We start from the raw sequence: 26218 nt of genomic DNA, 5'->3' as shown, positions 1-26218 counted from the left end.
AAGCAAGATTACAGTATCCTACTTTGTTATCTACTTGTCCATACTGCTTTTTACTTTGGGAGCTGGGTGTTCACATACACCTATATCCAAAGTAAAGTACCTGCTATTTTATCTATTACCAGATATTGCCATTTACTTAGAAGGGATGTATTGGCCTTGGGTTCGAATGATGACTGTACTTCTTGATATTATCAATCTAATCACCTTTACCATCTGTTTTGATCCAATGACAATATTGAAGAGTGCATGCGCAAAACGTGATATATACCGCGTGCTGCCTTGTGATAATGGGCTATTCTATTTACAATCCACACTACCACTGTGGAAGATTTGGTAAACATTTGCCACAGATGGAGTATGAGTTTCAAATAGAAATGAGCACATTAGGCAGCTATATTTGAATTTTATACACCCTCTGAAAAAGATTCAACCCGAATCTTTCCCAGAGGGAGAGTGAGTACCAAATGGAGCTATTAAATTTGTCAGTTCCATTTGAAATTCATACTCCCCCTGTGGACAATGGTGGAAGATATTTCCAAAATCTTCCACATTGGTAGTGTGGATTTCAAATGGAATAGCCCATTTTTGTATCAATTTTGATATTGATATTTTTTTATATATTGTGTGTAAATTGTATTTCTTTTTCAAATGGTTATTCGGTGTTGTACACGTAGTAGGTGCTCCTCTAGTCATTGCAAAGGGATAACATAACATAACATTTTTTTTGATAACATAACAAATTGATATAAAATAATGTATCCAAGACAGCCTTTTAGGTAGATCATTTTCTGGTGTATTGATCTCTTCTATTGAAAACAAGAACAACTGGAATACAAGAGCTGCGGTGTGCTATTTTTTTTAATTCAATTGTGTAGTTACCGTGTATATTTTACATGGTAATCAGATCAAAAACACTTAGTTATACACAAGGCAGGTCTAAACACTTAGTTATACACAAGGCAGGTCTATACTTTGAATTTGTATATATATATACTGGAAATCTTGTTAAACGGCAACCTTCAATTTATCCAAGCGTTACTCGTGGGAATATCATTCACTAGATAAAAATATGCAAATGTGTTGATGCATATTCAAATAGTTACAAGAAAAGGTGTGGTATGCAATTTCAAAATTTTAATCCAACTATCACTTTTATTTACTGTATATTCTGTTGATTTTATCATAAACATAGACATGAGCACACGTTGTAAGCAACATTTTATTGGGATTAATCATAATATTCAAAGTTTCAACCGTTCGCGGGGATGGGTTAAACATCATTTTTGACTATCATTCTCGTTGACATGTCAATTATCACATATGTATCAATGCATATAGGTATTTTTGTCATGCAACCATTTTGTTTATTCGCATTCTTCTACGTCAATAAGAAGCACATTAAAACGCATTGACTACAGTAAAAACATAATGACAAGAGTCTAAACACCACACACATTCACTTTTATTATTAAAAGCAATCATTATTTATTGGGCTATTCCAGTTGAAATACATACACCTTCTATGGAAGACATGACCTTAATCTGCCACACAGGGAGTGTATATTTTAAATGGAGTCACCCAGTCATGTAACACCATTTGAAATCTTCACTCCCTGTGTAACAGATTTCAACTGGATTGAATAGCCAAAGTTATTACTTGCTATGCTCTTTGTTTGGCCTGTACGCAGCGTCTGGATTATTTAGGCGGGGAGTATAACACGGACAACCCGGGCCTTTTCAAGTATTTGGTATACAAACTGTAGTCACTATGCCCACCTTAATCATAACAGCGTGATATTAAATGTGTAACATAAGGATGCACAAACGATCGTACTCAAAACTTGATTTGCTAAGGTATCAAAACACAATCAACGCCATTAAAAATGACACGCTAATGGCTCGTATTATAAGAGAAGCTTGTCAAAAGCCACGAACAAATACGTTAACGCAAGCTTTGGTTTCGAATTCACGTGAAGTTACGGGCATTCGGTTAATAAAAGATGTTATCTTGGCGTTACCTACTTTAATGCTCTGCGTGTTAGAGATAGGCTTCAGCATAAAAGTTTTGTTTTTCTTCTCAAATATCACGAGCAATCTGAAGAACCACTGGATCAATACCAGGCTTGTTTGTACTCATTTTAATGCATTTCTCATGCTGATTCCAAATATGGTGATGCAAATGTGCAATTCAGAAATTTTTGACATTAAAAAATTAAACTTGTCGTCTGCAGTCTACACAAGCGAGGAGAGGGTTAAATATAGTATTTGTCTCTAGATATCATAATATAATGACTCGGAAAAAGAGCGCGTTCTTGTTCCATATTTCAGTTCTTATCAAAGAATCAGCATAGATTTGTTTAATATACTTTTTATGTAGAGTTTACATACGCAATTTGAATGATAAGAGTTTAAACTATGACATGTTTTGATTTTACAAAATAGTTTTCATCATGATCTATTCGACCGAAAAGGGGTTTAAACTCAAGTGTGAGTTTAAGTGTTATACTAAGATCGATTTCCTGTTTTCAAACACGGAAATAGTGTCAGAACACTAACATCTCACGCATCCCTATTTCTTACAGCCCAACTGCACGTACCTTCACTCAATCATCCTGTATATAATTGTATTCTGGTATTGAAACGCATGTTTTTACAACATACAGGAAGCTTGTTTTGCTATATGATTACAAGTTAGTGTTAATACTAAGTTAAGAGGACATAGGAGCAAAGTTGTATTCGTGTCTATCTTTCTTTGCGTTCCAGATGTACCATAACGTTAGGGATGGAATCCAAACTCGACCACCGGCTCCGGTTGGAGCCAGTTTCTATTGTTCTGAGCAAGGGAACGCTGTGTAACCAAAATCAGTGTTTCTAAAACTGAAATAGGGGTTAAAATATAGTACGACCCCGGGTTATATACGACCATAACATATGCTCCAAATATAGCACCTGTTACCAACTGTCAACATTTGACCGATTGCTTCAGGTCACTTTCCGGAAAGCTGGACGTACAAGGCCATATGATGTAACTGGTTGCCTATCATGACACCTGTAACCAACTGTTAACATTTGACAACCAATTGCACCAGGTGAAGGTCACTTTCTGGAAAGCTGGACTGTACAAGGACAGTGAGAAGAAATATAATTTCCACGTGTAGTAAGTCTTTTAAGGTGGGTCGAAGGCGAGTATAACGTTGCGATGTTTTGCACTTAGATATCACTTGATATTGAGACAAATAAAGCTGACACACAAGATAAATGGCATGGGTCCTATATGGAGATCCTAAGGTTTTATAAAAGGGGTGTTATTTCCGCCACATGTTCATAATTTATCGGGAGAAGGAAACGCCCGCGCCTAAGCCTTTGTTTTGATTTAATAGTCCATGACCTTGATTCAAGACCCACAAAACCTATGGAAATATGTGATAATAGGTTCCTTGATTCATTTCCTATGAATAAGATCAATGTAATATTATTAAGACGTACACTGCAGTTTTGTAGTTTAATCAGTGGACTTCGGGTATATATATATAAATGCGCTTTTATAAATGCGCACGTGACATCTACAAGTCGCCATACCGTGTTCAACGATGTAAGGTACCCGGATGTGCACAAATTCCACACGCAAAAGTATAGGCGAAAATGACAGGTTACAAGGAAAATTGGTTTTGCAAAATAGTGGCATTGATTGCAAAGGGCAAAATAATTTGACCCGAAACATAAACTCTTTATTTGGATTTTCCATTACGGAAAACAAAAATTTATGACGGAAAAGCTAGATATAGCTGATTTAAAAAGTTATATTTCATTATTTCCGTGCTAAATGGGCGTGGCAATTGGCCATATTGATGACGAAATGTGATTCTTACTGGCATTAAGGTCAGAACTGGGTAGTTGCCGATGATGTTATTTGATAATGTTTGCACGTAGGGAACTTAGGGGGCTGTCATTTTCTTCGGAAGGAAGGGGTCATAGATTTATTTATTTGGGAGTCAAGATAAGTATCCCCCCCCGTAGTGCCGCCAATGAACATAACTCTGACCCTAATTTTAACCTTAATTATAACGTAAATTGAGGAAACTATAACTTTAGCCCTTTTCGGTATAATGACCCTCTCAAACTAATAGGCTAGATGTCCCCGCCCGACCTCCTCAACTCTAACTTACTCATTCGCTCGCAAATGGACAAAAAACAAATTCAAAATGTGTTTTTAAGCACCTTTTTGTGTCCCCCATGCTAAATCCGTATTCTGTACACCCTTTGTCACCCTTTGACGTACAATTTAGAGTATAAACACGTAGATGACTGTACATGATCTAATCATCCCGGCTGGAAGATGTTGAGGAAGACTCGTATACTATACATCACGCTCATACGTTATATGACAATTTGACGTACAATCACGTATGTGATGCATGGTTTGAGGTTGAATAAGCATGGTAAGTTAGATCTCGTCATACACATTATTGTCATGGTATTATATTGTAACTGCATACGTCAATTTTGTTCAGTTTGATTCAACCGGCTTATAAAGTTTTACTTTACACGGAAGGGGGAGGTTAACAAAAAAACGATTAATTTATGGGGAGGGGTGGTTTTGGGGGAAGGGGGACAAATAATATTTATAAAATTATATTAAGTAAGGCGAGAAAAGAGAAACCCTGTTCTACGGGCGAATGTACCTTTCAAGTAGGGTCGGTCGGTCGGTTGGTATTTAAATTTTTTTTAAATAACCCAAAAAAAAAGCACAAAAATCTGTAAATAAATTTCAATTTGAGAAAATACAAAAAAAAATTGTCCTTAAAATTCCGAAATTTGGGGTCGGCATTCATTTGTACAGGAAAAATTTGTTTCCCAATTTGTTCAAAATAGAACAGGGTTTTCGTTTTCCGTCGCATAAATAAATAAATAAATAAATAAATAAAAATAAATAAATAAACATTAGTTATGTTTGTACATGGGGGTGCTGTGCAATAATCATGATCCTTTGATATCCATGATTTATCCTTGCAAATTTATAGCATCGAACCTCCAGCCAATGTTCCTTGCCAGTGCTAGCCATGAAACAAGGTCACAACTGTAGCCACTCCTTCAATGGTCGCCATTTCAGTGATTGACAGTGATGTAATGCAAATATGGCGCTGGCCATCTGGTCACGAGCGCATTTATAAAAGCGCATTTATATATACAACCGAAGTCTACTGTTAATAGCTGAAACTGGGAAAAACATGTCTCCGGCCTGCCATTTAAATCTCGGGATCGCGTTGTTGACAACAATGATTATAATTATAAAATGGTGTGTAAATCAGTAAATGTGTGGCAACATCCAATAAACAAGTAATCATTACTAGCTATTACTTGGTTATTGCTGTAATTATGCTATTAAATAGTATTCTTTTTGCTTTCGTCACAGCACATTGCCTATGGTTACATGTACAATAGTTAATCATCGACTTGTCATCGAAAAAAAAAACATGTATAAAACGAATAAAATAAGAAACGAATTAACCCACATATTCTTACCGTGCTGAAACATACAAGTCGGCAATTTTATAGCCAAAATGGTAATTATTCAAATAATAAACTGCAGAAATTCCGCGCAGTGCCGAGATAACGTCCTCTTGTCTTCCATGGGGTATATGGATTTCAACTGAAAGAGCCCATTATTGTGTTTGCACAACATAATTGAACGTATTAATGTTTTGGGTATTTTGATTAAATTATCTGTTTGAGATGAGAAGTTTAATATTTCGATGAGGCACTCGCGGGGAAATGTGGCAAAAAACCCCAGAAAAGCAACATTTATAAAAACACTGTATATTCGTATTCATACTGATGTGGGTAGTTTTACGTGCACGCTTTACTATCAGAAATTACATGTAGTATAACCCTATGGCTTTCCATTAAACTAATAAACATCCCATGTCTTCTCGTTTTTTCTATTGTAAGCGTTGTATCTCTTTATTCCAGTGACACCAAAATAAGTACCAGCATAGAAGATGAGGCCAAAGTAAAAACAATACATTTGTTTCCTGTAGCAGGTCTAAAAACTCAAATGCGAAATGGGTTTTTTATTTTTATTTTTTATTTTTTTTCATCCATGTCTTAAAATAAAAATCCTGCAATAGTAATTTACACACACCCCGCCCACACACACGAGGCCCTGTTTCTTCATATTCAAGAATATTTATGATCCCATTTCAACTGGCAGATTAAAAAGGTATTTAAACAAAATCACAATAGATATTTTCTAATTTGTATAGAAAACATAGACACAGTACCGTTCTTTTCTTCTCTTAGTATGTATTTGCTCACTGAAATCAAGATGTTTTGCTTCAGTGTTGAAGGCGCCAAGTCTGGGGAGTTTAAGTTATTATATAAAAACAAGTCTTCATTGTCTCGCAAATAAAAATACAAAAATTTGAGACTTTTTGTGTGTTTTTATCTTCTTCTTCTTTTTTTTTTTGTTGGAAAGAATGAAAAAAAAAAATCTGATGCGCAAAATAAGCCGTCAAAAACGAAATGCGCGCTACGGGAAACAATCGTGTTTTTTATATTTGGCCTGCCATAACAAGAGAACACCCTCACAATATTCATGTACAGACATCTTTAGGTAATTTGCCCACTACAAAAGGGATAATTGATTTTTGGATGCAAATATCGTACACATATGTTGCTTTAACCAGATTTTGGATACACATTGGAAAAAACTAGCATGATAACAAAACCATCAAGTTTTATCTCTGTATCGCTAAAATATCCTTACATGAAGTAATGTTATTGTACATATCAAGTCATATTGCTTAGACATTTTCACAGCATGGAAAGGGGTTAAACTCCATGTGGTGTTATACAGACTTGACATTTAATATGGAATATTTCTTCACGAAGTTCCAAAACTAATCTTAAAGGGGTATGCAAAAACCGCACGGCTTAAATATTTATTCGGGTGTGTCGGGAGATGGTGACTATTAATTTGGTAATGTGCTTTCTATGAGTGTACATTAGGTGCTCATAATATAGTGCATTTGCCTAAAATGCCAGATTTAAGGAGGCTGAATTTGAGCTTTGTGGAGACACAATTTTGAACTGTATGCAACGTTATTCTGTTATTATCAAATTTATTGGGATTTGGGGTGATATTTCCTAAACTGTGTTAGCAATTGACATTTGTCACAGCTGAATGCACTTGCAATGTACATTTTTTGAAAATGGGATGTGCTTAAAATCTAGCTCTTCAAAGTGGTACGAACTCAGAAAGTTTAAATGACACACACTGGGGTCAAATGTTATAAACCTACTGTACAAAAACGACTGCGTGGATTCCTGGTTGTCCAATGAACTCACACTGTTTATTTATGTAAATTAAGTTTATAACACTTGAACCAGGGGGGCATTCAAATTTTCTGAGTACGTACAACTTTAAGGTTATTAACTATTTTTAACTGTTGCGATTTAGTAGTTCACATCATCTTGCGAATGGTAGTGTGCTTTGGCGAAAACGGCATTGCTCATTTCATAACGAGCGTGTAGAAGAATCAAAATATCACAGATATACTTTGGTAGGTCCTGTGGTTCTTGAGTTATGTTGTAAACAGGGCTGAAACAACAACACTTTTGTAAAACGTTTGCAGCACATTTTCTATCAAACATTATTTGACACCATCTCCCGACACACCCTAATAAATATTTAACCCGTGCGGTTTATGCAGACCCCTTTCAGATTAGTCTTGGCACTTCGTGAAGAAATATTCCACACTAAATGTCAAGTCTGTACTATACCTGAAGGTGCCAATTGATAAAATGTTTCATTGATAAAACGATGCACTTCAATTGCATTTCGCACTTAACTCTTTTTAATTTTCATTTAGGAGAGTAAAATATAAAACACCGCGCACGAACGACTTGCTTGTGTTCATCGCCATCATTGGTCTATATACAGTGTAGCATTTTCAAATAGAAGTGAGTGGCGATCAGCAATCGACCTTTAAAATTTGCAATGTCTTACGTAAACGCTAATGTCTACGCGTACGGTAGTTTAAACAATTTAAAAATATGAAGTTGATCGGGTAGCTTATATAACTTAGATGTTAATAAATTTGCCTCTGTTTTTCTAAGGGTATTGTGAAAAGTAAAAAAAAAATAGTTTTTGGAATCACAGAATGCATTCCCCTCTAAATAATCGAATAGCCAAAGAAGGATTTAGCAAATCCTTACTACTAGTGACCAATCACAGCACTGCAAAATCACTCAATGCTCAAATACAAAGAGAATATAGATATTGCGATGTTCCATACGTGCTGCGTGGACCGTGTGCTTATACGGCGTTCAAATCGTGCGTACATATTGCTAGTCACGGTTCCAAGCTAGATGAGTGTACACAGAGGTCATTACCGCGTAATCGAGACTACGTCACACGTTGATGTCATTTATGAATATGTGTGCGTACGCGTCGTCAAATGAGCAATTTGAATTGGAAGCACTTACTACATGTATTACGTCATACGCGGAGATTATGAATTTATCATAATACAATGACAAACTTTAAGACGGGGTTAAAAACAACGGTATTCCAGGATCTGTAAAGGCAACGGTATTGTACATTTGTTTCCAGTGATCAAACACAACAAGTATTAAGTTAATCAGGAAACAAGCGTTTGTCAAGTTAAAATGCACCGTTGGCTTTGTTATAATTATTAGTCTAACATTTCAAAAAGAAAATGTCATTGTTTGCTTTTACGTGTAGGCGAGGAGATAATGCTTTGTCTATATAAGTTAATATACATTGTAACCACCTGTGGCATGTGTGTTCTCCTTAGTAAGAACAAAACATCTGCTATTAAAAACAAAACCCCAGCAGTTATTATGTCCTAATCTGGGGCAGGTGCTTTTGAATTAATGTGGTACCAAAGTAGGACGCATCGAAATAATGTATAATAAAATGAATTGGCAGATATACAGCTTTTCAATTAAACCCTCCCGCGGGCTCGTGGATAACGACTGGTGATGTAGACTATACCCATTGCTAATAAACTCAAAAACGAATTTTCTATAATTACATCACGTCCGTGCTTTCACTGCCTTGCCGTTTGTGTAAGCGGCTACATAGCCTGACCAATCAATGCAGCTCTCAACAAGCGAGGGGACATTTGAAGAGGATATCTTCAATATTCTTTTTATAACAATTAAGTCTCGCGTGTAAAATAACAATAGAACTAGGTCGTGTATGTTATGTGCTTACAATATTTGAATAAACATGGGGCTGGGCTATCATAATAACCAAAGTCACCATACACAGTTAGCTACAGTCAGCCACCTGGACAACCGATTCTTTAGAAATGCTTAGTCGCGCTAAAAGTCGATCGATACATGTTAAAATCAGCACAAAAACTTGGTGCTTGGATATACATTTTTTTTTAAAATCCTGGTGTTAAAATTAAGCATCAAATTGTGTCTTTTAGTGTGATATTTTTGATTTTTGTAGGCCTTGAATTCGCCCGCGAGCTTTTTACGGAATTCATGTTTTAGCGTCTCAAACTAATATAGTTTGCTAAAGAAAGATATTTCCCACCCCTGTAAGGCACATCGTGTTGGTCTATATGTTATAGTTTTGTCAGAATTTCCGTTTTTGTTTTACCCTTTTTCCCTTCATGCTCCGAAATGTCTAACTCAGTACTTTTATCTCGAGAGCAACCAGCAGAAATAGTCGATATTTCCTTTGTTGTTTATCCAGGTCAATTTTCCATTGAAAGCAAATTGCCCGACCAGCGATTTGGTAGCCCAAATCCCCAATTGAGTGTTCTGGTTAAACATGATCAGTAGGAGCGCTATAGGCCTGGGAATTTCTTTGCTATATTGAAGTTCTAGCAACACTATAGCCATGCCGGTATTCCTATTAAACCCAGGGATATCGATCCACAATGCTAGTATTAGCCTTAGATTTCACGCGTTGATTTTGAAAAATGGTCAGCCGGCAGTAAAAATGGTGAAATGAAAACGCAAATTCTGACAAAACTATGATATATCGCTCACGGTGATGTGCGTTAGAAAGTTGGGAAAAATCCTTCTTTAGCGAACTATCTTACTTTGAAAAGCTAAAAGGTTAAACCAAAAAAAGGCTCGCGGGCAGAGTTTAAGCCTATCAAAATCGAAAATCTTACACTAAATGACTAAATTTCACGCCTAAGTTTAACACTAGAATTTGAAAAAAAATACAGTATCAAGCACTACAATTATTCCTGACATTTACTGAAAAAATTAAAATGATTGCTTTTCATTTGGCCGAGAAAATTAATTTTACATCGAAAAGGTGTAACTAAAAAATTAGCTCATTTCAACACCAAATTCGATCGTTTGTATTGCCTCATTAAATGACTGAGTGAGCCTTGCATAACAAAAGAATCGGTTGTCCAGGATGCTAACTGGCTAGGCAATCATTTGAAAGGAATATCGAGAGGTCGGAGCGGTTTTGAAATGGTCGCGGTCAATAAAACGAGTGGATTAATGATAGAGTTATCGTCAACACACAGTGCTCCCGGTACACTGGGGTTCAGGTAGTTGTGACGATAACTCAATGTTGCTAGTTCTATAATCCAGTGTTGTGTGGATATGATGAAGAATGTGGCTTTCGGAGCGGATTTTGGAGAGAACTGATCGGAGGTGTCGGACTGATCGTTTCACATTACATTAGGTCTTGTAGAATGCCTATGTATTGCTCCAATAACGGAATCGAGACCGTGAGAGAATCTACACTGTCTTCAATATGAGAGGCAGATTTTTTTCCATGCTTTTAAATCAGTTCGCTCCCAAAGTAAAAGACAGTATATACAAGTACTTATCAAAGCAGGTACTGCGTTTACACTTGAGATGGCAGATGTGAGGGTTTACCCAATAGAGATAACAGCCTGTCCCAGGGGACAACGCGATTGCACACGTAACCAAAGAGAATACAAAAATAAAAGGGGATCCAAAATACTTTGTACTGGACTTACATCAGCCCCTATAATACTCGTGCATTGGTCTCCAATCAAAGTGCCCCCTTCTTATTCATTGGATAGAGGGTATATAACGTATGTATGTTGAGCACAGTTTGATTCCTCGCGGTGATTCCTTTGTGCCCCGGGACAAACAACTATCACGATCTGATACGCAGAGACGATTATAGAGAGACAATTAAAATTGCCTCTTGTGACACGAAAAATTGCCTCTTGTGACTCGCTGTTTTTTTTACTTTGCCCACTGCGGGGGAGCTTACTACATTAGTATTGCAAACATGCAAAACCTGGGAAGGTATTGTGGGCGATGGGCTTTAAATTTGCCTGAAACTCTTTATCTGAATTTCTGAAAGCCTGCAAAATTCGGTCTTAGCATGTGCAGGATATTATCACGCAATACCTGCATTTAAATTATCCCATTTCCCATCACCTTCAGTGTTACGTTCTCCCCTTACGATGCAGCCCCCTTCCTTTTTTACCTGACATTAACCAGTTAACCAGTCATACAGCCAATTCGGGATATTTTAACAAAGATGTGGAATCAGTTACATCAGATGACTTTGTTTAGGCCAGTGACATTCACCAGAGGCAATTGGTTGGTAAGACACCAGCACCAAAATTGGTCCGATCTTTGGATCGACCGTCGATGCTGCTAGCTTCAATCAACTAATTCAGTATAAAGAATGCTAAATTTGTATTGGAAAGAGTCATATAATCACATTTACCAATGACGTAATAGATTCATAAATAAGGATCGACCAAGAATTGATGGTCGAGCAAAGATCAAGCTAACTTGGTTATATTGCCTATAATAATCACACTGGAGGCAGTTTGGCCATTGTTGAATAAGCTTTTACTCCCGTTTTAGCTAAAAAGCACCGATTTGTTTAATGAGACTCTAGCCCAGCATAATGTATGCCTGTTATGTTTCTCGATATTCCTTATAATGATTATGATGGAAATAAAATAGAAACAGCTATTATTTTCTTGTGAACGTTATTTATATTCTGTACTTTAAAAATCATTGATAACATATGTTGTAATGTCTGCTATATCTTGCTAATGTAGAATAACTGGAATACCGATATTTTACATAACTGTTTAGTGTACTTGTCATTCTAAAAGTGTCAAGGGAAACGATCCAATTTTAATGTACTCCTCAAAATTCATAATTGTCGTGCTACACTTTGTTTATAGTTGACTATATATAGATATATATACAGATGAACTATTATATATCTCAATAGTGAAATTTAATTCTGACGATCCAGTGGAACTAATTTTCCTGATATCATATATCCCGAGAAACAAGCAACGTATTCAAATATACAACTACTCGTCTTTGAAGATCTCATCAACGTGATCAGTTGCCAAAGCAGATATTTTACCCTTCCCAGAAACCTTTGCAGCAGGATACATCACCTCATTTCATCAAGTGACACTCCCGTTACTTTGTACAAATCCCCCTAGTTTTCATTTAGAGCATAGTCTGGTTAATTATAGGAGCCTATTTTGAATGCTATGGATTCATTGAGGTACATTACATCAATACTCTCGACCCATGTAGCACTAGATAAGCAGATACGTACAGGAAATTAGAATAGGAGAAATGCATTATGGGAAGTGTAAGATATCTTCTTTTATCACTTCCTATATCATCTTTCCCTCCTATATATCTAGTTTTCTCAAGCCTGAGAGTATAGTTCAACATTTATTTAAAAGCCGATTATGACAAGTTTTCTGATATGAACAAAATCGCAACACCCATTTCAATTGGCATCATTTTATTGTACTTGAATTTCTTAGACGTCTACGCTACAGCCTCCTCACAAAATCAGTCCTATTCTACCAAAGGTTTAGCTGAAATGTTTAAGTTCTAACGAATATTTGATGACGTAAAATCGATAATATATTTCTGCTAGATATTGTATGTAACATATTATCGATTTTCGTCATCAAACATTCGTTAGAACTTAAACATTACTGGAAATAGAATGGCAATAGATTAAATAACGTACATATTGTACATACAATATTGTACGTCTAATACTCGGAGTCTGTATACGACTTTAATGTCAGTGTTTGTTTAATCTCATAGAATAACAGATTAGGTATAAAGTAAGCTGTACAAGAGTTTGTTGGGTATGATAACTTAAGTCTTGCTACTTCCGAGTAATTATATAATGTCGCTCGTCTGGCCATACAGATCTTAGATTAAAATTCTACTTTGAATTATCTTACGCTGTTATAAATCGTGACCGATTATGTTATCACAGAATCACCTATAGTAGCTTTTGGTTATTACTATGTATTATTACTGGTACCTCTGTGCCTCTCGATCCAATTTTTAATTCCTAATAGATCACTCTGATCACTATAAAATTCATCACACAATCTGAAAACAGTCAAATCACATTATAAAACTTGTACAATGTTGTATTTGTATTTGAACAGCTAAAATTGTCTTGCTGTTTGCTCAGGAAAATAAAATAACCATTTTATTTGCAATATAATATCAAAGTAACTAATTTACATTTTGAAGATGAAATCTTCTCTACTTGAAATGTTTACCAACTCGTATTAAGAATAAAGAAATCTTCACCATACAGTGATATATAGAGTAAGCAGTGTTTACTGACTTTTTGTGCTCATTGAAATTCACTTCTTTTGACTGATTTGCAATTACGAATTCGAGTATATTATACTGATACAATAAATAACGGAGATACAATGAAACACCTGATATATCGGATTAATACTAATTGGGATCATGGCATATATTACAGGGCTACCCACGCAAAGGTGTTGTATATCTTGATTAAGTCTGTTTGCACGATTTCGCTATAAAAAGGCAACTGCATTTTTTGTTATATAAAATAGATTATTCATACGAAGTTGTATAAACTAATAGATTAGAAGAGAATATAAACTTGGACACTAGTAATTTTGATCGCTTACCACGCTTACCGGGAGCGCTTTCACAGTACCATTCGTAACTTCAGCCATAAATCATCAGCCACAACATCATAATATATAATTGAAGACGCAGCTGGTACTGTGAAAGCGCTCCTGGTAAACGATCAAACTTCGAAGTCTTGGCTTTTCTTCTAATCTACTTTTTATTCTATAAGATATCACACCACAATATTTAAATCTGGTCGAGCTCCCTCTATATATCCGGGTGTTTGTTTCAAGGAAAAAGGTCAGTCTAAGTTAAAGACCAGGGTTATAAATCATAATGAGCGGAAACATACATGATTTTGGTTAGAATTTGAAATGAGCGGGATTACTAGTGTTCATTCTGCAAGAATAGATATTGCTGATTTTAAGCAAACGATTTCTTCTATTTGCTGCATAGATTCTGTAGCCTGAACTCTGATAGTGTGTATGTGAGCCCAAAACATTCATAGACGTTAAGGTTCAGTCGTCAGAAACTTAATTTGAGCCTATTGTTTTTCCAAGTCATATGCATCAGATAAAATTTCATTATTTATTTGATGTTTAGGATTTTCTCCAGTTACCCAGCAAACACAAAACGTTTTCGACATCATTCACAAAAGGTTATAAAAGGTTGTCGGAAAACGTTTAAATGTCGGGTATATATATATATATATATATATATATACATTTTTAAAACGTTTTTGTGTTTGCTGGGTAGCCATTAGCTTGCGGGCTTTAAACATTATTGCATTACGTCACGATGAAGGAATATTACAGACTTTAATACCAATCACTGTAACGTACATGTACATAATGTGCTTCCGTCTTAATAAATCTGTTAAATAGATTCCAAAACAATGTTTCTCTATGAGGCTTTATAATCACAAAATTGTTATTCAATTAAGTGGTGGCATTAAGAATCCTTATTTTTCAGAGATGTTGCTTAATTGCTAATTATACCGCCAGATCACTCTGCTGGTCCCCCATGTGTTACGATCCAATAGGGGGGATTTCCCGTTGCCTTACACATGGGGGTTCAACTATTGAACAGTCTGCCGTCAATGAAACGCAACAAGGTGGATAGATGCACCCTTGCTTGCAGACTCAAACTGGTACTAACATTAAAACAATAACGATTTGCGCAAAAATGCAGATGATTCTTTTGAACAAGCTATTAGCTTTGTAGCTTTGTTTGTGACAAAAGGAAGACGGATGGTTCAATATTAGTGCTTGTATGTTAAACTGTTTTCAAATACTTGACATGATGCTATTTTCGGAAAGAAAATTTTGTATTATTAGGCATATCACCTCAAAAATAAGCGCAGCAGAAGAAGTTCTTTCGTTCTTTTGCTAATATAGTTCCATGTCTTCCTTTTAAAAAGCTGAATTTTTAATATATATAAATATATATCACGTTACACTACACTCTCAGAACATTGGATAAAAATTGAATGGGCAGAAAACAGTTGGCTTAAAATTGCCCAACAATGGTTAAGATTCTTGAAGTTGGGCAAAATACAGTTTAATACATGGATGGTCAAACCTGTCAATATGGTATTTACACAGGTTGGGTGAATTCAGAGTTCAAAATTACCAATGTTGGTTAAAAGATAACCAACCTTGGTAAAGAACATCCTTTTCCCGCCAATAAAGTTGGGTAAAGTATGGTTTTGCCCAATTATGGTCACATGGTGTTCCTTTGCGAACTGTGATTGGTCATTGCGTTGGGCAAAAATGCATTTCAGAAAACAAGATGGCCGATGAGTGGCTTGCTGCAAAGCTGTGGATTGGGGTCTTCAAGATCTGTTGGAGACATTTGAAGGTAGGAAATTATATTATAAAGTATATCATTTTATCGGGTATAACACTTAGTTTAAGTGTGTGCGAGGCCGAGACTGTGAGCAAGACTTACGATGCTTTATCGACGACAGCTACCACCACAACCGGTAAGCTTAACCAACTGTTAAGCTTACCGGTTGTGGTGGTAACAATATAACCAACTGTTGGGCTGTTCACCTGTGAATACATAGTTGGTTAAAAATTTTAACCAATGTTCTGAGAGTGTATTTAAGAAATAAAGGGCAACGGTGTATCGATATCCTTTACAGTAAAATGCACATAATAAACGAGGCACAACCGATCCCAAAATATTTAGACGTTTTAACTGTTTTATGTACTATTTGGAATTTCGCGTGACAGGCTCATAGTAATTAAAAAGTCTATACATTTCTTGCAACATGTCAAGAAACTGTCTGTTCAAACTATAATTTACATGTTTTGTTCATATCCATTTTAATAAATGTTATAGCGCCACATTAACAGCAATAACTGCTAAACCTCTTTGAAAATGATTGTACCTGTCGTATGACATCCATGCAGGTTAGTAGCCAGGGATTATTAATGGCCAGTTTGTCCGGTAGCTTAGTAATATTTACCAAGACGGTAATGACTTGTCCCAAGTGATGATGTTAACCACTATGTACTGATATTACCTGCATGGTGATCATATATATTGATTGTTTTTCTTTTAAATTTTGCAAAAATGTTGAAATTCCATTACTTCAAGGCTATATTTGAAATTTTCGTCTACAATGCGTTACAATGAGTACAAACATGTGTAGTATTGGTTCAGTGGTTCTTCAGATACGGGATATGAAATAGGAACATTTTTGCAGGATTTGGACGTTAAAGGCTATTTTATCCTGCGTAAAGAGGATTAAGCAGTACGTACGGTAATGTCAGTCTCACTGGGAGGAGGTTTGACCAACAGCAGTTTCCTTAGAGGAATTAATCCGTCAGTGATGTTTTTAGGTCAAGATATTTTCTTTTGTATTTTCAAGTAGAGCATGTAGAGTGTGCGAATGTTGCTCTGCATATTTTCCTGTTATTTACCTCGACAAGTGCGTGGTGAAAAACGTTATGTTGTTTTACCAGTTTTAGTAATAACCTTTGGGTGATTGTTAGAAGCATGAAAGGGAATTATAATGAGACGGAGAGAAATATATGCTGAAAGGAACGGGTAAGAGAGTGAGCGTGATAAGAAATGAGAGATAGAGAAGAGAGGAGCAGAGCAGAGCAGAACAGAGGAGAGGAGAGCAGAGCAGAGGAGAGGAGAGGAGAGGAGAGGAGAGGAGAGGAGAGGAGAGGAGAGGAGAGGAGAGCAGAGCAGAGCAGAGCAGAGCAGAGCAGAGCAGAGCAGAGCAGAGTACCGCATAGGATAGCAGAGCAGAGAAAAGTAATAAGAGCGTGATCATGATTAAGAAAATGGGAGAGAGGAGGAAAGAGTGTAGAGGAGAGAGGAGAAGAGAAGAGGATATGAGAGCAGAGTAGAGGGAAGAGGAGAAGAAGGGAGGAGAGGGAATGAAAGGAAAGAGGATTCCATCTGCAATTATAGCTGCCACGTGTATTATGTTTTTTTGCATTAAACATTCGAGAAGTTGAGATAAATCATTGTAAATAGGGAAGAGACAAATGATATGACAAAGCGCGATATAAATGGTGTGTCGGGTGTAGGTTGGGTGCAGATATTGTGCAAACGCCTCGAAGTGTGTGATGCTTGTAGATCGGGGTGCGGGGGTGTGTGGGTATTGTGCAGGGGTGGGGGTAGATGTTTGTAAGTTCACTTTCCTTAAAATGTATCTTGTTAAAGTTCAAAGCCAACGATCAGGGCATTCAGGATCTTTTTCATTTACTGATTCAAATTCAAATTGAATTTCTTGTTCAACTCTATAATACAAGTATAGGCATGTATCTACTGTCTTAGAAATTCCAGACATGTTTAAGAGAGACTCCATTATGTCAAAGTGTCTGCAAGTGTGGCCTTTTCTCGGGATATCCACCCAGTACTTTGAGTAAACACACCACTCGGCACGTGGGTTTACGGTCACCAATGGTATAGTCAAAACATTACATTCTTTCTTTAAAAATATCCCAAAATGAGGACTCAATCTCAAGAACCACATACCCAATACTATGTACGTCTTTATTTGTTCAAGTGTGTTTTTCATGTGACGTTTTATTGGCAATGAAAATGTATAAGTGTGTGAATTCTTGAAATGTCTTCTAAGAAATTGGGAACTTTTCTATAGCTTGGGAAAGGGTTTATACGGCGAGAATGAGTGTGTGCTGAGTGTTCAAAGGACGGACATGAAATACACCATAATGCATGATGGCGTGTGGCTGGATTTCAATGCTAAAAGGATATGGCAAGAAAACAAACCTAAGAGACAATTTACATCATCATTTTCTTCACCCCGCTTCAATAAGCCCAATCGCCATTCTAACTTCCGGGCAGTTTTGTGACACTTTGACCTCTGACATATCGGGGAAATTGACGTAATTGTTATTAATTTTCATATTATTGTCGTAATGTTGATCATTAAAAATACTAAATAATTAATTTATAAAATACTAATATTTTTGTTTTTGTTTTAATTATTGTAAAACATTTTAGATTATATTTTGTACGTACAAAAACTCACAAGAGAGCTTTCTTTTCTTTGTTTTTTCAGTCTGTTGACAAAACGTGAAAGGTACGATCAAGTCGCACGATTTCCTTGTTGGTCTTCAGTTTAGAACAGCTAGACTAAATGTTTTACCTCTTACCCACCAGCATTTGAAGTTACCCGGATAATAAACGTTACAACTTGCCCTAGTATTTCGAATGATTTATATCAATTTTACAGCTTGCCCGCTAGCATTTCAAGAAATCCGGATTTCAATATCTACAGCTTGCCCGGCGGTATTTCAATTTATTCGGATATACCGCTTACCCGCCATCATTTCAAGTTACCGGATATCAGATCTTACAACTTGCCCGTCAGCATCTCAAGTGGCCCGGATAATTGCTTCAAGCGTATGCTATTCGTATGACCAGTCAAGCAAATGTGAGGAGATTCGACCGGCTACGGTTTACTACTGGACCCCGGGCAAGTATTGGTCGTTTGATAGTGGGTTATCAAATTGGCAGTTAGCAAGTGCCTATTGTGCCCTTTATTTCTTAAATAGTGTAACGTATGATATAAAAAATCTGCCTTATAAAAGGAAGGCATGGAACTATGAGCAAAAGAACGAAAGAACTTCTTCTGTTGCGCTTATTTTTGATGTGATATGCCTAAAAATAGTCCTTTAACGGTTTTAACCCCCTAAGATGTTTTTACCCATCACTAACCAACGCGCATGTACGCCCAAATGACATAAGCTAATCGTAGCTCCATCCTTTGCGCTCATTTTAGTGATAAGATTTTTACCCCCCAGCACCTTACCCGGGGGTAGGACCGGTCATCAAAAGTGACCATAATACGGGACGGGATAGTTGGTGAGGCCATTGGTTTCTACAGTAAAATCCACAATTTTAATTTCAAATTATTCCAAGAGTTACTTATTACTTGTTAGTTAAGTATTATATTTCCTTCTATATTATAAGAAAATTTGGTGAAAATTGCATGTTCGTGGAATTAATACCCGAAAATCAATTTTGCCTATACTTGTTCATAGCTAGAATTTCCCAAATTTGCATGGGCACGCTCACATTATGACGTCAAAGCGATATTATGTGGGGAATTTTTGTACTTATATTGATAGCACTGGATAGAGACCATAGCTATACCGTAAAACCCCGTCTATAAGCATATATAGTGTATTTTATGAAAGCAAAATTAATTCGAAGCAAGCGTAAATATACCGATACAATAGATTGGTCTTAAAATAATACTTGTTTGTATTTGCTTGGATCCGTAATTTATTTGCTCAAACTCCATAATGGCGCCTGGATAAATGTAGCTTTCATCAGAAGTACTCTATATGCTTGTAGACGGGGTTTTACAGTATATTGTTACCAAATCACCATGCAGTTATTGTTGCCTACATGTATGCACACAACACAGGGGCACTCACAATAGGCAATTGACCCTACTAGTAGCGCTGTGTTGTAGATATAGGAGATGAACTAGTTAGCGTCACATATCAAAAAGTATAAAAGCTATGATTTTAGTACTTGCTCTATGTTTCAATTACTTGTTTTTTTTTCAAAATATTTGAATTTTCAACCCGGTACCTTTGTATGAGAAAGAAATCCTACCATCTATCCAAACTCCCGTGTTATTCCAATGCACATTTTGCTTCACCGGGCCGCCCTGCCTTGGTCGCATTTTGAACAGGGGTGTCACGAAACCGTACAAATTTAGTAATTTCTGTCAATCAAGTATGGTTTATTCTCTACATGGCAATCTTTAAATTATTAGCATAGTCCTTATAATAACGGGGGACCACCTTGATGAGTAAATGACAGCAATCCAGTGAAAAATACCCCAAAACTCGGTCAGTGGAGCTTCGCCCGCACATGTCAATAGCGTCATTATCGATTGGATCAGTCGACTGTAGCGGACAATTTGATCGCTCATTGCATTAATATTATCACGTGGTAATAAATTTGCATTGGACAATCGATTACTATGATGGTTTACAGTGGACTTCGGTTGTATATATAAATGCGCATATATAAATGCGCACGTGAGCAGATGGCCAGTGCCATGTTCGTGTTACCTCACTGTCAATCACTGAAATTGCGACCACAGTTCCAGGTGGTGGCCGCATTGCATTCTCTAAATTCAGTAAATTTTCATCGTCAACCGTGTAATTGAATGGGATTATTTTGAAATTTTAAAACGCTTGAAATATCACAAACAAATAGGCCTATGTTGATAAATAATATAAATACAAGCTAAAACCGTTGGGGTTCGATAATGAACCCCACAAAATTAACCGACTATATTGGAAAATGCCATACAGCCGGGCAGTTTCACAAGTTGCCGGCTCGATCATGTCATCCGCCGCCTGCACAGTTCTGACCTTAAAGCCAATCATGTCCCCTTTCATACTTTCATGCCGTTGCGACAAGAGGCATGACTTATCAGCCATTCACAAGTCTTGACTGTGTCTGTTTGTCTACAATGCGCGTGTGTCACGCCGCTCGGTGGCAAGCAGCATGATGATGAAACCAGCACTACGTCATAGATGCCCATTTAGCACGGAAATTATGAAATATAAGTTTGTAAATCAGCTATATCTAGCTTTTCCGTAGTTAATTTTTTTTTCCGTGATGGAAAACGTTAATAAAGAGTTTATCTTTCGGGTCAAGTTATTTTACCCTTTGCAATCAATGCCACTATTTTGCAAAAGCAATTTTCCTTGCGACCTGTCATTTTCCCTATACTTTTGCACGGGGAGTTTATGTACATCCGGGTACCTTATATCGTTTAATACGGTATGGCGACTTGTAGATGTCACGTGCGCATTTATATATGCGCATTTATATATACAACCGAAGTCCACTGGTTTAGTACTGTATATCTCGGTATAATATTCACTAAGCGCGTTTATGGCTGGATAGGTCACGGCGAATTTATAATAGTATAAGACGGAGAAATAAAGTTTAATCTATGTGGTAAATTAAATATGAGCAAGGTTTTTAAGTCAAGTCAACACATACATAAATGACAGCCAGTGAAAAGATTTCACTGACTATCCAGGATTTGAACCTGGGACCTTCGGATCACCGGACCGATGCTCTACCAACTGAGCTAATAAGTCAGATGGAGAAGAGCAGTGATGTTATTATCTATAGGCCTTCAGTTCAATACCCGCCCTCTATCATCTTCTCATCCTGGATAGTCAGTGAAATCATGTCACTGGCTGTCATTTATGTATGTGTTGACTTGACTTAAAAACCTTGCTCAATAGTATAAGACGCTTATAATTGAATATAAGGGTGTGTGTGTGGGGGGGGGGGGGGGATGTTGAAACAACCCTCGTAGTCCGTGTTAAAAATAGAATATTTCTATGCTTAAGGAATCGTAACTGTACCATATCTGCCTCCAAATCGTGTTGCGATGGGTTTTGGACTCATAATGGGTTTCACACTTGCGATGAGTTGTAAAGGTTTGTGAATTGCAATCCTGGTCAAGTTACATAAGCCGCAGCCCGTCAAGAAACCCGGTCAATAAACTAGTCCTATCCTAATGTCTGGAGGCCATATACGTGGTCCAAATTATAAGATATAAGAGACCATCTGATATTGTTTATTTACATATTCATGTTTGTAATCACTATCAGATACGAAGAAAGGTAATGATGACCATTTTGGGCTTTTTAAAACTTCAATTTCAAACCGTTTAGAATTACACGATCGTCACTCTATTTCAAAGTGAAGGGTTTATTCACTAAAATGTAGGCAAAGCGGTCACTAGACGGGAGAACACTACACCATCAGACTATTACGTTTCAAAAACACATAACTAGAACAAAATAACAATCAGCCTTGAAATTCACTGCTGAATAGCAATAAGAATAAAAAAAATCATCGTCAAGCCCACACACTTATTTGACATAAATTCTTCCAGCAGGTTCTTCAAAAATTCAACATTATGAAATTATTTGGCAGTATTTTTAAAACTTATCCCTAGTTCTCAAAAGTCGAATCTCAAACAAAGTGGTTTTAATATGTTCTAAATGATGCTTCTAATTTGAAAGAGCTGAAAAACCTAAAAATGCTCAAAATCTATAATTTACTATAATGTTAGAATATAACAGAATAAAGACCCTAATTCAGCTGTTAGACCATACACTATTAATAATAACGCATCCATTTCATTGTAAAAAGTGTTTTAAATCTAAGTGTTACAATGGGATTGAGTTTTGTGGGTGATTTCCATTCACTTCAATAATATTATAAAAGACATAGACGTACAATCTCCAAGGGCTGAGGGTGTTCCTGTTGATATGCTTTAAAAACAGATGAAATTTAATTGATATAGGGCTCGTTTTTGGTCCCAATATATAATTTGTGGTAGTGGGGGTAACCCCTTCACCACATACTCCTAGCCGATTACATCAGAGATACATGTAATTGTTTTCAAGGTTTAGAGTAAAACAAATGAACAAGCCCCATCCCCTCACACCCACATTGACCACAGACTCTTACCAACACTGAGATGCTCAAAGTTGTTTTCAAGGGTTTACTATATATAAAATACCAATCAAAAACCAATATGTCATAACCGAACGAGTGCTTGGTTATAAAGAGACCCACGGGTATACGGTTCTGTGAATAATGATATAATCTTAATAGTCATGTTTCTTCTGCTATGACTATTTTGTGTATCAACATTTACCATGAGTTGACATAATATTATTCAACGACAAAGCCCCTGACCACAATATTTCGAGAATGACATAAGATGTGAGTTCTATATGAAGATCAACATCAATCACTGTGACTAGACAAACGTAGTTTTTATTATACAGACTGTCCCAAAAAACCTAGTCGAAGGACCAAAACAAAGGCTACTTACAGGATCATGACCATCAAAGTAACTTCGAAGTTCCCTTGCATTTGGTCAATTTCTCGATTGTTCTTCAAACATCTAATAATCACCCGACTTTCAGCGCTACGAGTATGTGTGACACGCCACAGCAAAATGAGCATAAAGTCGCAAGTTGGTAGTTTTGGAATGCCCTGGCTACAGTGCGGTGGTGTTCTTTGTTCCTTACGCACCTGATCGAGCCAGTAGTATGTCTATATGCCAGGATGTCGCGAAACTACTAACTTGCGACTTTACGCCCATTTCGTGATGCTCTTTATTTGATGCGCACCTGTACAAACCTGTAGTGTATTTGTGAATGTGGTACCGTACAACATGAACAAGGATTGTCAAGGACACATTATACTGGCTAGTGCGTGTCATATCGATTCAGCAGCATGGGAGTTTTGAAACTAGCCAATTTAACTAAGCCAACGTGCGATATTTACCCTCATTTTGTGGGTGCAGCTCACATAATGTGATTTGGTTAGCACATTCTCATATAATTTTTCGTAAACACTAAAATAACCATACGTAATACCATATTGCATTTGAACCGATATTATAGAACATAATAGGTCAAATACAAGGGTTATTAAGTCATGCGTCGGTTTTTTTGGAATGACCTGCACTAAAAGTATTTGATCGTCGATATACACGTAAGCTTCGTATAGCTTCATGAGCATATTTTTTATACAAAAGGCTATTTTGTATAGAAACATTCTCGAAACTACCACAAGTCTGTGGCAATATTATTGCAAGCCAAAGCCACCCTACATTTATATCCGAGATAGCAAACAGTACGTCTGTGGGCGAATCCAAGAGAGAAAGGTAAAGGTTGATGCCTGGTGTGTTTACAGACCATCTTTCGAAGTGATGGCACCAGACTCATGCGTGTATTATACACTTACGGTCCGCTCAGGTCCGATACTCATCCAGCACTCCGTGTCTTATTTTGCTGAAGGAGGGATGGGTGTCTTGCACAACGAGTCGAATTAACTTCCCAGTTTAGTCGGTGTCCATTAACGACTGTGTTAATTCCCATTGCCCAAAGATACAACAAGTTAGCTGCGATGTTACTCTAACCCACATCCGTATGATTTTACAAGAATTGCCCACCATACTCCGTGAATTATAGGTTAATGAACGCGTATTACTTATTGGGAGAGAAATTAGACAAAATAATGCGCGCGCTGATGTTGATGCGTCTAATGCACTCCCCTTCGGGGCTCGTGCATTAGACGCATCAACATCAGCGCAAGTGCATTATTTTGTCTAATTTCTCGAGCAATAAGTAATACAAATTTATTAATCTATTTCATACACGAGAAGAAAAAAACGCGTGATTTTTACTTTTTTATATAACAAATTATCACTAAAAATATCTTGGTGTAACATCTGACGTCATCACGTCTTTCGGACGCAACGTAGCAAAGTGAGTTGCAAATTTTAGTTCCAGTATTTGATTTAATTTACAAAATAATATCACTAAAAATTTTGGAAAACAGAACCAAATATAAATGCATCAACCCGCCCGAAAAATGAATCAATCCTACGCGACGCGAACGAGCGCGAAACACTGCGCGTAGTACACGGAGTGCAATTAGACACAATCAATGCATGGTTTGGATTTTTCTAACGCTTGCTCTGATTGATTCTCGCTATCTAAGAGTGTATGAATTAGAGGTTAATGACTGCGCATCAGTTGTTTTGAGGGTATTGTGAAATATCTAAACATTGTGCTTTGGAACCGAGGGATATTCCAAGGTCCAAAGCACAATGTTTAGATATTTCACAATACCCTCAAAACAACTGATGCGCAGTCATTAACCTCATTCATAACCGTCACTTTTCACTTTTTTAAATCAATTTACGTCGCATTTTCTTCTTTTAATTTGAAAACAGAACTCAATTTTAACTTTATCTGTCGTTTTCCCTGTAAAAAATCGATTAGCCCATTAAGGAAATACCGCTAGTGACCAATCACACTAGCACGCAAGCATGCGATGTCCAAATACGGCGGCCAGCGTCCGCGTAAATTGTTCGAACGCGTAACACGTCACGTAACGCGTCACGTAACGATTGTAGAGCGTACTTTTAGCTACGTCACGAGACGCGGTCATTATACTTTTTCAATGACCTGCATTTGCGTCCGCGTATTTAAAAGTTATTCTCTGTGATTGGATCGCAGTTGCTGCGTATATTAATGAGGTTATGAATCCCATACAATGTCTCAAATAACTTTCGGGGAACAAACTTGCGTGGCAAAATGATAATGATCCTGTTGTTAGTTCCACCATGACAGTACATCTTCATGTATATATTTAATCTCAAAATGTTTGTAGACTAAAATAAGGAATAATCGCTGAATGTATGGGTACAAAAACTCAAGGTGCGGAAGCAAGGTCAGAAACATAATTTTACGAAAACCATTCTTATTAAATAGGACATCGGCTTGTCATAGAGAATGTTTGTATATATTCGACATACAGGTATCATTGCTAACATGGCTCAGGGCGGACACACTGGACAAGTAGTGATTTATACTTTTAATTTACAAACACGATCTCAATGCCTGCAGACGATCTTAGTACGAGAGTGTAAAATGTATTATTTATACTCGGGCAGCTTCCCGGGCAGTTTACTTGTATGGAATGGGCTATTACATTTAAAATTCTCACTCCCCCTTCTTCATGAACAGTATGAATTCCAAATGGAATCAGTAACAAACTCTATTTCAAACTCACCCTCCCACTGTGGAAGATTCAGGTTGATTCTTTCTCAGAGGGTGTATGTAATTCAAATGGAGCTGCCTAACGTGTTCATTCTATTTGAAATTCATACTCCTCCTGTGGAAGGCATTTCCAAAAAATCTTCCACTGTGGTAGTGTGCCTTTTAAATTGAATAGCCCAATGGGCCAATGG

At 36.8% G+C, this 26218-nt stretch overlaps 1 protein-coding gene and 1 non-coding gene across 2 annotated transcripts in view; both read right to left on the bottom strand.

Moving 5' to 3' along the window:
• The window catches only part of LOC140146535 (prostaglandin E2 receptor EP3 subtype-like), a 269890-nt gene that overhangs the window by 66945 nt on the left and 176727 nt on the right, over positions 1–26218 (bottom strand). The gene's annotated exons all lie outside the window — the stretch shown is intronic.
• On the bottom strand, positions 21452–21525 carry Trnat-ggu (transfer RNA threonine (anticodon GGU)). Its single transcript has one exon. It is a non-coding gene; the product is annotated as a tRNA-Thr (tRNA).

The sequence above is a fragment of the Amphiura filiformis genome, chromosome 2 (assembly GCF_039555335.1).
Source record: "Amphiura filiformis chromosome 2, Afil_fr2py, whole genome shotgun sequence".
Classification (NCBI taxonomy): Eukaryota; Metazoa; Echinodermata; class Ophiuroidea; order Amphilepidida; family Amphiuridae; genus Amphiura; species Amphiura filiformis.
Note: the sequence above shows the minus strand (reverse complement) of the source record. Positions and strands in the feature narration are given on the sequence as shown.